The 12,325-nt window shown below is 32.0% G+C and overlaps 1 non-coding gene across 1 annotated transcript; it reads right to left on the reverse strand.

Moving 5' to 3' along the window:
- Positions 1–9,273: 9,273 nt before the first annotated feature.
- Positions 9,274–9,379, reverse strand: LOC145583705 (small nucleolar RNA R71). The gene has a single exon (XR_014100305.1). It is a non-coding gene; the product is annotated as a small nucleolar RNA R71 (small nucleolar RNA).
- Between the last annotated feature and the right edge of the window lie 2,946 nt (positions 9,380–12,325).

Here is a 12,325-nt window from a genome sequence, read left to right on the forward strand (position 1 = left end):
AGAAAGCTTTTTGAATCAAATGAAAGTCAAACACATTCAATAAATGTTTTTTGAATCAAATGAAAGTCAAGCTCATTTAAAGATAGCTTTTTGAATCAAATGAAAGTCTAACACATTCAAACAAAGCTTTTTGAATCAAATGAAAGTCAAACACATTCAAACAAGGCTTTTTGAATCATATGAAAGTCAAACACATTCAAACAAAGCTTTTTTAATTAATTGAATGTCGAATGCATTCTATAAAGCTAATTGAGTCAAATGAATGTCAAAAACATTCAAATAAAGCTTTTTGAATCAAACGAAAGTCAAACAAATTCAAATAAAGCTTTTTGAATTAAAGAAAAGTCAAATGCATTTAACTAAGATAATTGAATCAACTGAAAGTCTAACACATACAAACAAACCCTTTTGAGTCAAATAAAAGTCAAACACATTCAAACAAAGCTTTTTAAATCAAATGAAAGTCTAATACATTCAAGAAAGCTAATTGAATCAAATCGCAATCAAACACATTTTAATAATGCTTTTTAAGTCAAATGAAAGTCAAACAAATTCAAAAAAATCTTTTTGAATCAAATGAAAGTTTAACACATTGAAATAAAGCTTTTTTAATCAAACAAAAGTGAATAGCATTCAACAATGCTAATTGAATCAAATGAAAGTTAAACAAATTCAAACAAAGTATTCTGAATCAAATGAAAGTCAAGTGCATTCTATAAAGCTAATTGAATAAAATGAAAGTCAAACACATTCAAACGAAGGTTTTTGAATGAAATGAAAGTCAAGCTCATTTAACGAAAGCTTTTTGAATCAAATGTAAGTCAAACACATTCAAGCAAAGCTTCGTGAATCAAATGAAAGTCAAGCTCATTCAAAGAAAGCTTTTTGAATAAAATGAAAGTGAAACACATTAAAACAAAGCTTTTTGAAGCAAATGAAAATCAAACATATTCTAACAAAGCTTTCTTAATCAAATTAAAGTCAAATGCATTCTACTAAGCTACTAGAATCAGATGAAAGTCTAACAGATTCAAACAAATCTTTTTGAATCAATTAAAAGTCAAATGCATTCAGTAAAGCTAATTGAATCAAATGAAAGTCAAACACATTCAAACAAAGCATTTTGAATAATATGAAAGTCAAATGCATTCTATAAAGCTAATTGAATAAAATGAAAGTCAAACAAATTCAAACAAAGATTTTTAAATCAAATAAAAGTCAAATGCATTCAACAAAGCTATTTAAATCAAATAAAAGTCAAACACAATCTAATAATTCTTTTTGAATCAAATAATACTGAAACACATTCAAACAAAGCTTTTTGAATTAAATGAAAGTCAAATATATTCAAGAAAGCTATTAGAATCAAATGAAAGTCAAACAAATTTAAACAAATCTTTTTGAATCAAATGAAAGTTTAACACAATCAATTAAATCTTTTTGAATCAAACAAAAGTAAAATGCATTAAACAAAGCCAATTGAATCAAATGAAAGTCAAACACATTCAAACAAAGCATTTTGAATCACATGAAACTCAAATGCATTCTATAAAGGTAATTGAAAAAAATGAAAGTCAAACACATTCAAACGAAGCTTTTTGAATCAAATGAAAGTCAAGGTCATTTAAAGAAAGGTTTTTGAATCAAGTAAAAGTCAAACACATTCAAGCAATGCTTTTTGAATCAAATGAAAGTCAAGCTCATTTAAAGAAAGCTTTTCGTATCAAATGCAAGTCAAACAAATTCAAGCAATGCTTTTTGAATCAAATGAAAGTCAAGCTCATTTAAAGAAAGCTTTTTGAATCTAATGAAAGTCTAACACATTCAAACCAAGCTTTTTGAATCAAATAAAAGTCAAACACATTCAAACAAAGCTTTTTGAATCATATGAAAGTCAAACACATTCAAACAAAGATTTTTTAATTAACTGAATGTCGAATGCATTCTATAAAGGTAATTGAATCAAATGAATGTCAAAAACATTCAAATAAAGCTTTTTGAATCAAACGAAAGTCAAACAAATTCAAATAAAGCTTTTTGAATTAAAGAAAAGTCAAATGCATTTAACAAAGCTAATTGAATCAACTGAAAGTCTAACACATACAAACAAAGCCTTTTGAGTCAAATAAAAGTCAAACACTTTCTAACAAAGCTTTTTAAATCAAATGAAAGTCAAACACATTCAAACAAAGCTTTTTGGATCATATTAAAGTCAAATTCATTCAACAAAGCTAATTAAATCAATTAAAAGTCAAACAAATTCAAACAAGTCTTTTTGAATCAAATGAAAGTTTAACACATTGAAATAAAGCTTTTTTAATCAAACAAAAGTGAATAGCATTCAACATTGCTAATTGAATCAAATGAAAGTAATACAAATTCAAACAAAGTATTCTGAATCAAATGAAAGTCAAATGCATTCTATAAAGCTAATTGAATAAAATGAAAGTCAAACACATTCAAACGAAGGTTTTTGAATGAAATGAAAGTCAAGCTCATTTAAAGAAAGCTTTTTGAATCAATTGTAAGTCAAACACATTCAAGCAAAGCTTCGTGAATCAAATGAAAGTCAAGCTCATTCAAAGAAAGCTTTATGAATAAAATGAAAGTGAAACACATTAAAACAAAGCTTTTTGAAGCAAATGAAAGTCAAACATATTCAAACAAAGCTTTTTTAATCAAACAAAAGTCAATTGCATTCAACAAAGCTAATTGAATAAAATGAAAGGAAAACACATTCAAACAAAGCTTTTTGAATCAAATGAAAGTCAAGCTCATTCAAACAAAGCTTTTTGGATAAAATGAAAGTCAAACACATTCAAACAAAGCTTTTTAAATCAAATGAATGTGAAACACATTCAAACAAATCTTTTTGAATCAAATGAAAGTCAAATGCATTCAACAAAGCTATTAGAATCAGATGAAAGTCAAACACATTCAAGCAAAGCTATTTGAATAAAATGAAAGTCAAACATATTCATCAAAGCTTTTTCAATCAAATGAAAGTTAAACACATTTAAACAAAGCTTTTTAAATCAAATGAAAGTCAAATGCATTCGACAAAGCTAATTGAATCAATTGAAAGTAAAAAAAAATCAAAAAAATCTTTTTCAATCAAATGAAAGTTTAATACGCTGATATAAAGGTTTTTGAATCAAATGAAAGTCAAGCTCATTCAAACAAAGCTTTTTGAATCAAATGAAAGTCAAACACATTCAAACAAAGCTTTTCGAGTCAAATAAAAGTCAAACACATTCAAAGAAAGGTTTTTAAATCAAATGAAAGTGAAACACATTCAAATAAAGCTTTTCGAATTAAAGAAAAGTCAAATGCAATCAACCAAGATAATTGAATCAAATGAAAGTCAAACACATTAAACAAAGCTTTTGGAATCGAACTAAAGTCAAATCAAACAAGGCTTTTTGAATTAAACGAAAGTCGAACACATTCAAACAAAGCTTTTTGAATCAAATGAATGTCAAACACATTCAAATAAAGTTTTTTTAATCAAATGAAAGCAAAATGCATTCTATAAAGCTAATTGAGTAAAGTGAATGTCAAACACATTCAAATAAATCTTTCTAAATCAAATGAAATTCCAATGCATTCTGTAAAGCTAATTACAAAAAATGAAAGTCAAACACATTAAAGCAAATCCTTTTAAATAAAATGAAAGTCAAGCACATTCTAACAAGGCTTATTGAATCAAATGAAAGTCAAACACATTCAAACAAAGCGTTTGAAACAAATGAAAGTCAAACACATTTAAATAAACCTTTTTTAATCAACTTAAAGTCGAATGCATTTAATAAAGCTAATTGAGTAAATGAATGTCAAACACATTCAAATAAAGCTTTTTGTTTCAAAGAAAAGTCAAATGCATTCAAAAAAGCTAATTAATCAATTGAAAGTCAAACACATTCAAACAAAGTCTTTTGAATCAAAGGAAAGTTAAACTCATTCAAACAAAGCTATTTGAATCAAATGGAAGTCGAATGCATTCTATAAAGCTAATTGAATAAAATGAAAGTCAAACACATTCAAGCAAAGCTTTTTCAATCAAATAAAAGTTAAACACATTCAAATAAAGCTTTTTTAATTAAATGAAAGTCAAATTCATTCATTAAAGCTGATTGAATCAAATGAAAGTCAAACACATTAAAACAAAGAATTTTGAATCAAATGAAAGTCAAATACATTCAATAAAACTAATTGAATAAAATAAAAGTCAAACACATTTAAACCAAGCTTTTTGAATCAAATGAAATTCAAGCTCTTTCAAAGAAAGCTTTTTCAATCAAATGAAATTCAAACACATTCAAACAAAGCTTCTTGAATCAAATGAAAGTAAAAAACATTCAAACAATGCTTTTTTAATCAAATGAAAGACAAACACAATCCAACAATGCTTTTTGAGTCAAATGAAAGTGAAACACATTTAAAAAAAGCTATTTGAATCAAATGAACGTAAAATGCATTAAAACAAAGCTTCTTGAACCAAATGAAAGTCAAATACATTCAAACAACGCTTTTATAATCAAATGAAAGTCAAACACATTCAAATAAGGCTTTTTGAATCGAAGAAAAGTCAAATACATTCAACAAAGCTAATTAATTCTAATGAAAGTCAAACACATTCAAATAAAGCTTTTTAAATTAAAAGAAAGTCAAACACCTTCAAAGAAAGCGTTTTAGATCAATAGAAATTCAAACACATTTAAACAAAGCTTTTTAAATCAAACGAAAGTCGAATGTATTCTATAAAGTTAATTGAGTAAAATGAATGTCAAACACATTCGAATAAAGCTTTTTGAGTCAAATGGTATTCAAATAAATTCTATAAAGCTAATTGAATAAAATATATGTCAAACATATTCAAACAAAGCTTTTTGAATCAAATAAAAGCACATTCTAACAAGGCTTTTTGAATCAAGTGAAAGTCAAACACATTCAAATAAAGCTTTAAAAATCAAATGAAAGTCAAATGCATTCAACAAAGTATATGAAGCAAATGAAAGTCAAACACATTCAGACAAAGCTTTTTCAATCAAATGAAATTCAAACACATTCAAATAAAGCTTTATGAATCAATGAAAAGTCTAATGCTTTAAACAAAGCTAATTGATTCAAATGAAAGTTAAACACATTCGATCAAAGCTTTTTGTATCAAATGAAAGTCAAACACATTCAAACAAAGCTTTTGAATAAAATGAACGTCAAAAAGCTAATTGAATCAAATGAAAGTCATTCACATTCAAACAAAGCTTTTTGAATGAAATGAAAGTTAAGCTCATTTAAAGAAAGCTTTTTGAATCAAATGAAAGCCAAACACATTCAAGCAAATCTTTTTGAATCAAATGAAAGTCAAGCTCTTTTAAAGAAAGCTTTTTGAATAAAATGAAAGTCAAACACATTCAAACAAAGCTTTTTAAATCAAATGAAAGTCAAATGCATTCAACAAAGCTATTTAAATCAAATGAAAGTCAACCACAATCTAACAATGCTTTTTGAATCAAATGAAAGTGAAATACATTCAAACAAAACTTTTTGAATCAAATGAAAGTCAAACACATTTAAACAAAGCTTTTTAAATCAAACGAAAGTCGAATGTATTCTATATAGCTAATTGAGTAAAATGAATGTCAAACACATTCGAATAAAGCTTTTTGAGTCAAATGATATTCAAATAAATTCTATAAAGCTAATTGAATAAAATATATGTCAAACATATTCAAACAAAGCTTTTTGAATCAAATAAAAGCACATTCTAACAAGGCTTTTTAAATCAAGTGAAAGTCATAACATTCGAAGAAGAATTTTTGAATTAAATGAAAGTCACACACATTCAAACCAAGCTTTTTGAACCAAATGAAAGTCAAACACATTCAGACAAAGCTTTTTGAATCAAATGAAATTCAAACACATTCAAATAAAGCTTTATGAATCAATGAAAAGTCCAATTCTTTAAACAAAGCAAATTGAATCAAATGAAAGTTAAACACATTCGATCAAAGCTTTTTGTATCAAATGAAAGTCAAACACATTTAAACAAAGCTTTTGAATAAAATGAACGTTAAATGCATTCAAAAAAGCTAATTGAATCAAATGAAAGTCATACACATTCAAACAAAGCTTTTTAAATCAAATGAAAGGCAAACAAATTCAAACAAAGATTTTTGAATCAAATTAAAGTCAAATGCATTGTACAAAGCTATTTGATTAAAATGAATGTCAAACGCATTCAAGCAAAGCTTTTTGAATCAAATGAAAGTCAAACATACTCAAAAAAAGCTTTTTAAATCAAATGAAAGTCGAATGCATTCTATAAAGCTAATTGTGTAAAATGAATGTCAAACACATTCAAACAAATCTTTTTAAATCAAATGAAAGTTAAATGCATTCAACAAAGCTATTTGAATCAAAAGAAAGTCAAAAACATTCAAACAAAGATTTTTGAATCAAATGAAAGTCAAACACATTAAAGTAAAGCTTTTTGAATCAAAGAAAAATCAAATTCATTCAACAAAGCTAATTGAATAAAATGAAAGTCAACCACATTTAAACAAAGCTTTTAAAATCAAATGAAAGTCGAATGCATTTTGTTTAGGGTAAAATACCCTAGACACGTTGCCCAATCAGAGAGGGACATGTGTCAAGCCTAGACAGATCATATATGGGCCACTAATCAGCTGACACGTGTCAGCCTCAGATATCAGCTCGATTTGCGGCCTTCAAGGCACCATTCGCAAGAAAGTCGCAAAACGGCGCATCCATTAGGTTAGAATGACCTAATGAGCATATATCCCCATTGCCCTATAAATAGGGAAATTTCCCCCATTTTGGGAACAACTACAATCATTTATTACACTACTCTACATTCTCTCACATCAAAGAAACCACCTGATCTCGAAATCCGAGAAGATCTCATTTTATTTTCGGCACCTTTTCACATTCTCCAACACGTTCTAACTTGATCGTCGGAGGCGGAGCTCCAACCACTGATGAGCGTTATATTTATGGCGCTCATTGTAGTAGTTTTTGATTCCTTTTTCCATTTTTTCTCACATTATTTTCTTATAATCTTTCTAGTTTTCTTTTATTTTCCGTCTTTAAAGCTCATTTTGGTTTTGCGTTCACTTTTATGAGTTTTTCATGATTTTTGTTCATATTTAGCTATTTTAGTTTAATTTCTATTGTTTTTTTCTTTCTCTCTTACTTTTACTTGAATTCTGGCAAGTGAAGTTTCGATATCTTATTTGCCGTTTTCTTATGGATGTTTCTTCATTGATTTTAGGTCAAGAATGTGCAAATATTTGAAGATCAAAGGCTGCCCTCCTTGCGGGCATCACCTCGAGAGCACCGACGATGGGGATGCACGAGAGCGCTAGGAGCAAAGGCTTGGCGCAAGGATCTACGAGCAAGCAAGGGGAGCCGAGCACACGCAACACCACAACAAGGGTGCGCGTGCGTAGGCCCTATGTGCATGCGCGCAGACCCTGCTGTGCGTGCGCACGGACAGGTGGTGCGTACGCACGGGCTTACTCCGATTCCTTTTGCTCGATTTATTATAAATACCCTTGACTTTTCCTTTTTTAGGGGATGACGATTTCACATGTACTTGAGACTTATTTCCAAAATTAGTAGAGAGAGAAACTTGAGATTACTTGTTTTGTACTTCAATTTCATCTTCGATTTCATCTTTGAGCTTGGATTTCATATTCAATCAATGAAAGTTTGTGATAATTTCTTCCTTTGAACTTACTGTTGCTTGGTATTTCCTTTAGTTCTTGAATGTTTGATTTGATTGTTGATCTTTGGTTTGAGAATTTGTTGAATGTTTGATTTTCTCTTTCATTAAGCTTGAAATGATGATGTTTGTGATTCAATTTGTTTTGTTTTTCAATTCCACCATGATTTGTGAGTAGATTAGTAGCTAGGGAGAAGGGGAAGCATGCTTGATTGATGATTATTGCTAGTTGATGATTCTTGGTTGATTAAATTATTGCAATTAAATTAGTTGACATAGTTGTGCATGTGATTAATTTGATTAGGAGTGATCAACCTATATGATTAATCTAGATTGCATAGCAAATTTCAATGACATGAACCCTTGATTTGAGAATTGCTTTAATTGGTTGAATTTGATTGTGATTTTCCTTGTTAGTCATTCTTAGTGAACCCTAGCTTGGCTTACAGGAGATAGCTTTAGGATTTTATTAATTGCAACTATTGTTTATCCTTTGCAATGTTTGAATCAATCGAGTCATCCATCGATTAGCATGATCAATGAGCTTGCATGTGGAACCTATATCCCTAGCGTTTAGCATATTGATTTTCTTTGATTTGTTTAGCTATTTGATACCTTAGTTATAATTCATTTCATCTTACAATCTTCGAAGTAGTTTGACCCTAGGCTATAAATTTCTCCTACTCATTCCTTTGGGTTCGATTTGGGTTTGTTAAGTGATATTGGTGCTTAATTTGGGTTTGTTAAGTGATTATAAATTTCTCCTACTATAAATTTCATCTTATAATTCATTTGGGTTTGTTAAGTGATTATAAATTTGTTTGGCTCTAGAGGAGATTAGAAAACGACCTACATTTTCCTACATCAAAATGGCACCGTTGCCGGGGAATGATATTGGTGCTTTGTTATAGTTGTTGAGTCTACTTCATTTTTAATTAGAAAATACAAAAATATTTTTCTCTTTTTGGCTACATTTGTAGCCGTGCTACTAATTGTTTCTTTTGAGATTGTATGCGTAGAGCACGTGGTCGTTCACTAGTGCCACTTGATCTGGAAATTGATAGGACAATTACAAGGATAAGAGTTGCTAGACGTTCTTTGAGTTCTAGCCCTCCAAGTGAAGAGGAACCACAACAAGGAGAACAACAAAGGATGGGAGAAAATCCAAGGGTGGCATTGAAGGAATTGGGGATTCCGGGTGCATATAGGTTTGAAAGTGGGATTGTTCCACCTATAACACCGGCAAATGACTTTGAAATAAGGCTGACAATGATCACTTTGATAGAGAGAGGACAATTTAGTGGGGCTAAACATGAAAGCCCGCTAAACCATCTCAAAGAGTTCGAAAAGTATTGCAACACTATAAAAGTTAACGGAATTTCCCAAGAATTCATCCGCCTTATGATTTTTCCCTTTTCTCTCATAGGGCATGCCTTGGAATGGTTAGACAAGGAAGTCAAACCCAATTCTCTAAGGACATGGGACTAAGTGACCAAGGAATTTCTATCCACAAAAGAAAACGGTGGAGGCCAGAGCTTTGATTCAAGGTTTCAAGCAAAAGTATAGTGAAAGCCTCTATGAAGTATGGGAGAGGTACAAGGAGTATCAAAGACAATGTCCTCACCACGAAATTCCTACTTACCAAATTATTCAAATCTTCTATGGTGGCTTAATTCCTCAAGGAATGTAATGTCTTGATAGAGGAGCCGGAGGCCCCATCATGCATAAAACGGAGGAGAAAGTGGTAGACATAATTGAAGATGTAGTGAGGTACTATAGAGATTGGCAAGATGGTGAAAGGGAGTCAACTAGCAAGAGTAGCTCTTCGGTGTATTCGGTTGTTCATCTTAATGCCATAAACAACTTGTCCTCACAAATGACAAACTTGGGGAAGGAGATGTCCGCTATCAAGGCAAAGTTGGAAAGTGCTACCTCCCAATTTTCAAATCTTCCCTCCCAATCTAAAGGGAGAGGTATGTCTTCAAATTCTCAACCCTCTCCCTCTGCTAGTAACATGCCTAGTGGTTGCTTATTTTGTGATGTTTGTGGATCGTATGATCATGATGCTTCTAATTGCCCTCATGCATGTATGGATGTTTGTGATGATCAAAATGAAAATGTGAATGAGCATGTGAACTATGTGTCAAACAATAATGATTCTAGGTTTGAGAATCAAAGAGGTCAATGGAATAGGAATTACAACAACCATGGAAATTTTGACAACTATAACCAAGGTGGTGGTAATAGGAACCAAGGGAACCAAAATTTCCGAGGTAACTATAACAACCAAGGTTATAGTAGCCAAAATCAAAACCAAAATTATGGTAATCATAACCAAGGTTATGGTAATCATAACCAAGGTTATGGTAACCATAATCAAGGTTATGGTCAAAATCAAGGTAGAGGTAATTGGAACAATTAAAATAGGGGAAATTATCAAAATAATGCTTAAAGGGGTCTCTCACCCGGCTTTGCTCCAAAGACCCAAATTGATAATTCCTATGTTTAACCCTCTTCTTCTTCTAGGACTAACTTGGAGGAAATCATTGAAAGCCAAACCAAGTTGTTGAACACCTACATGGAGGTGAGTGGTAAGAAGTTTAATGAAATGATGACCCACAATAAGATGCTTGAAAACCAAATTACTCAACTTGCCAATGCCTTGAAAGACCACACAAGCCCTTCTTCTTTAACTTCTCAAGGCCTAGACCCTAAGAGACCCGTTAATGCCATAGTCACAAGGAGTGGTAGGCTGCTTGAGGAGAGTTTTCCTAGAAAAAGCAAGAGTGAGAAGGGTGCGAAGGAGGTTTTAGTTGAGGATCAGGGAGATGGTGCATCTTTGAGTGAAGTGATGGTAGAGCCACCTAAGGAGGTGAAGGAAGAGAGATAAGTTGTGAAACCTAAGCTTCCTTATCCACAAAGATTTATGAGACATAAGTTAGATGAACAATTTGCAAGATTTATTGACATGCTCAAACAACTTCACCTTTCTCTACCATTTACCGATGTTGTCACCCAAATGCCGAATTATGTAGAATTCCTCAAAGACATTTTGAGTGGTAGAAGGACTTGTGATGGTGTGGAGACGGTGAACTTGACCGAGAATTGTAGTGCAATCATAATGAATAAGATGCCACCTAAGCTAAAAGATCCCAGAAACTTTTCCATCCCTTGTGCTATTTACAAAATGCAAATCGATAATTCCTTATGTGACCTAGGAGCTAGTGTTAGCCTTATGCCATATTCGATGTACCAAAGACTTGAACTAGGGGATCTCTTGCCTAATAACATCACTTTGCAATTGGCCGATAGGTCAATCAAGTTTTCTAAGGGTAAGGTAGAGGATGTCCCTTTGAGGGTTGGGAAATTTGTTATTTTGGTGGATTTTGTGGTACTTGAGATGGACGAAGATGCTAGCATTCCTATCATTCTAGGGAGACCCTTCCTCGCTACTTCGGGTGATATGATAGATGTCAAGAGTGCCAAAATTTCACTTAAAGTAGGGGATGAGGTGATAGAATTTGACTTGAATGATAGTATGAAGTATCCAAGTTCCTCTTTGGAGAATTGTATGATGATTGACTCTCTTAATCATGTTGTGTCTTCCATGCATGAACAATTGCTCACTGTTTTGGGTAATTCAATGATGATTGACTTGGATTCCGTTGTTATTTGTTGGGTTCTATGACCATTGTTTTCACGGACATGCGGCTCTCAAATATCTCTTTTCTAAGAAAGAGTCAAAGCCTTTGATTGCTTCGGTGGGTGCTTGAACTTCAAACCTTTGATATTGAGGTTAGAGACAAGAAAGGGGCGGAGAATTTTGTGGCGGATCACCTCTCTCGCCTTGAGGACTCTCAAGTCCAAGATGATAGTTCTCCTATTGAAGATAGGATGTTTGATGACTTTTTATATGCCATTGATGTGAAGGAACTCCCTTGGTTTGTCGATTTGGTTAATTTTCTAGCATGTGGGGAGTTTCCACCTTCAGTTTTGAAGAATCAAAGGAAGAAGCTTAAGAGAGAAGCCCGACACTATTTGTGGGATGATCCGATTTTGTATAAGCGAGGAGTTAATGGCTTGCTCCGTCGTTGCATTCCAAGTGAAGAAGTGCCAAATGTCTTGAAGATGTGCCACTTGGATTCTAGTGGTTGGTCACATGGGAGTTTCCGAAACCGTTTCAAAGATTCTCCAAAGTGGTTTATGGTGGCCTCATCTTTTCAAGGACACTTGAGGTTTTATCAAGTCTTGTGATAGATGCCAAAGGACTAAAAACATTTCAAAGAGGAATGAGATGCCTCAACAACTTATCCTTGAGTTGGAGGTTTTTTATGTATGGGGCATTGACTTCACGGGACCATTCCCTTCTTCTTTTGGAAACCAATACATCCTTGTGGCGGTCGATTATGTTTCTAAATGGGTTGAGGCCATTGCCTCCCCTACAAATGACCACAAGGTGGTGATGAAGCTATTCAAAAAGATCATCTTTCCAAGATTCGGGGTGCCCAAGGCGGTAATAAGTGACAATGGATCGCATTTTGTTCATAATTCTTTCCAAAAGTTGTTGAGAAAGCATGA

This window comes from Chenopodium album, chromosome 15 (assembly GCF_948465745.1).
Source record: "Chenopodium album chromosome 15, dcCheAlbu1.1, whole genome shotgun sequence".
Lineage (NCBI taxonomy): Eukaryota > Viridiplantae > Streptophyta > Magnoliopsida > Caryophyllales > Amaranthaceae > Chenopodium > Chenopodium album.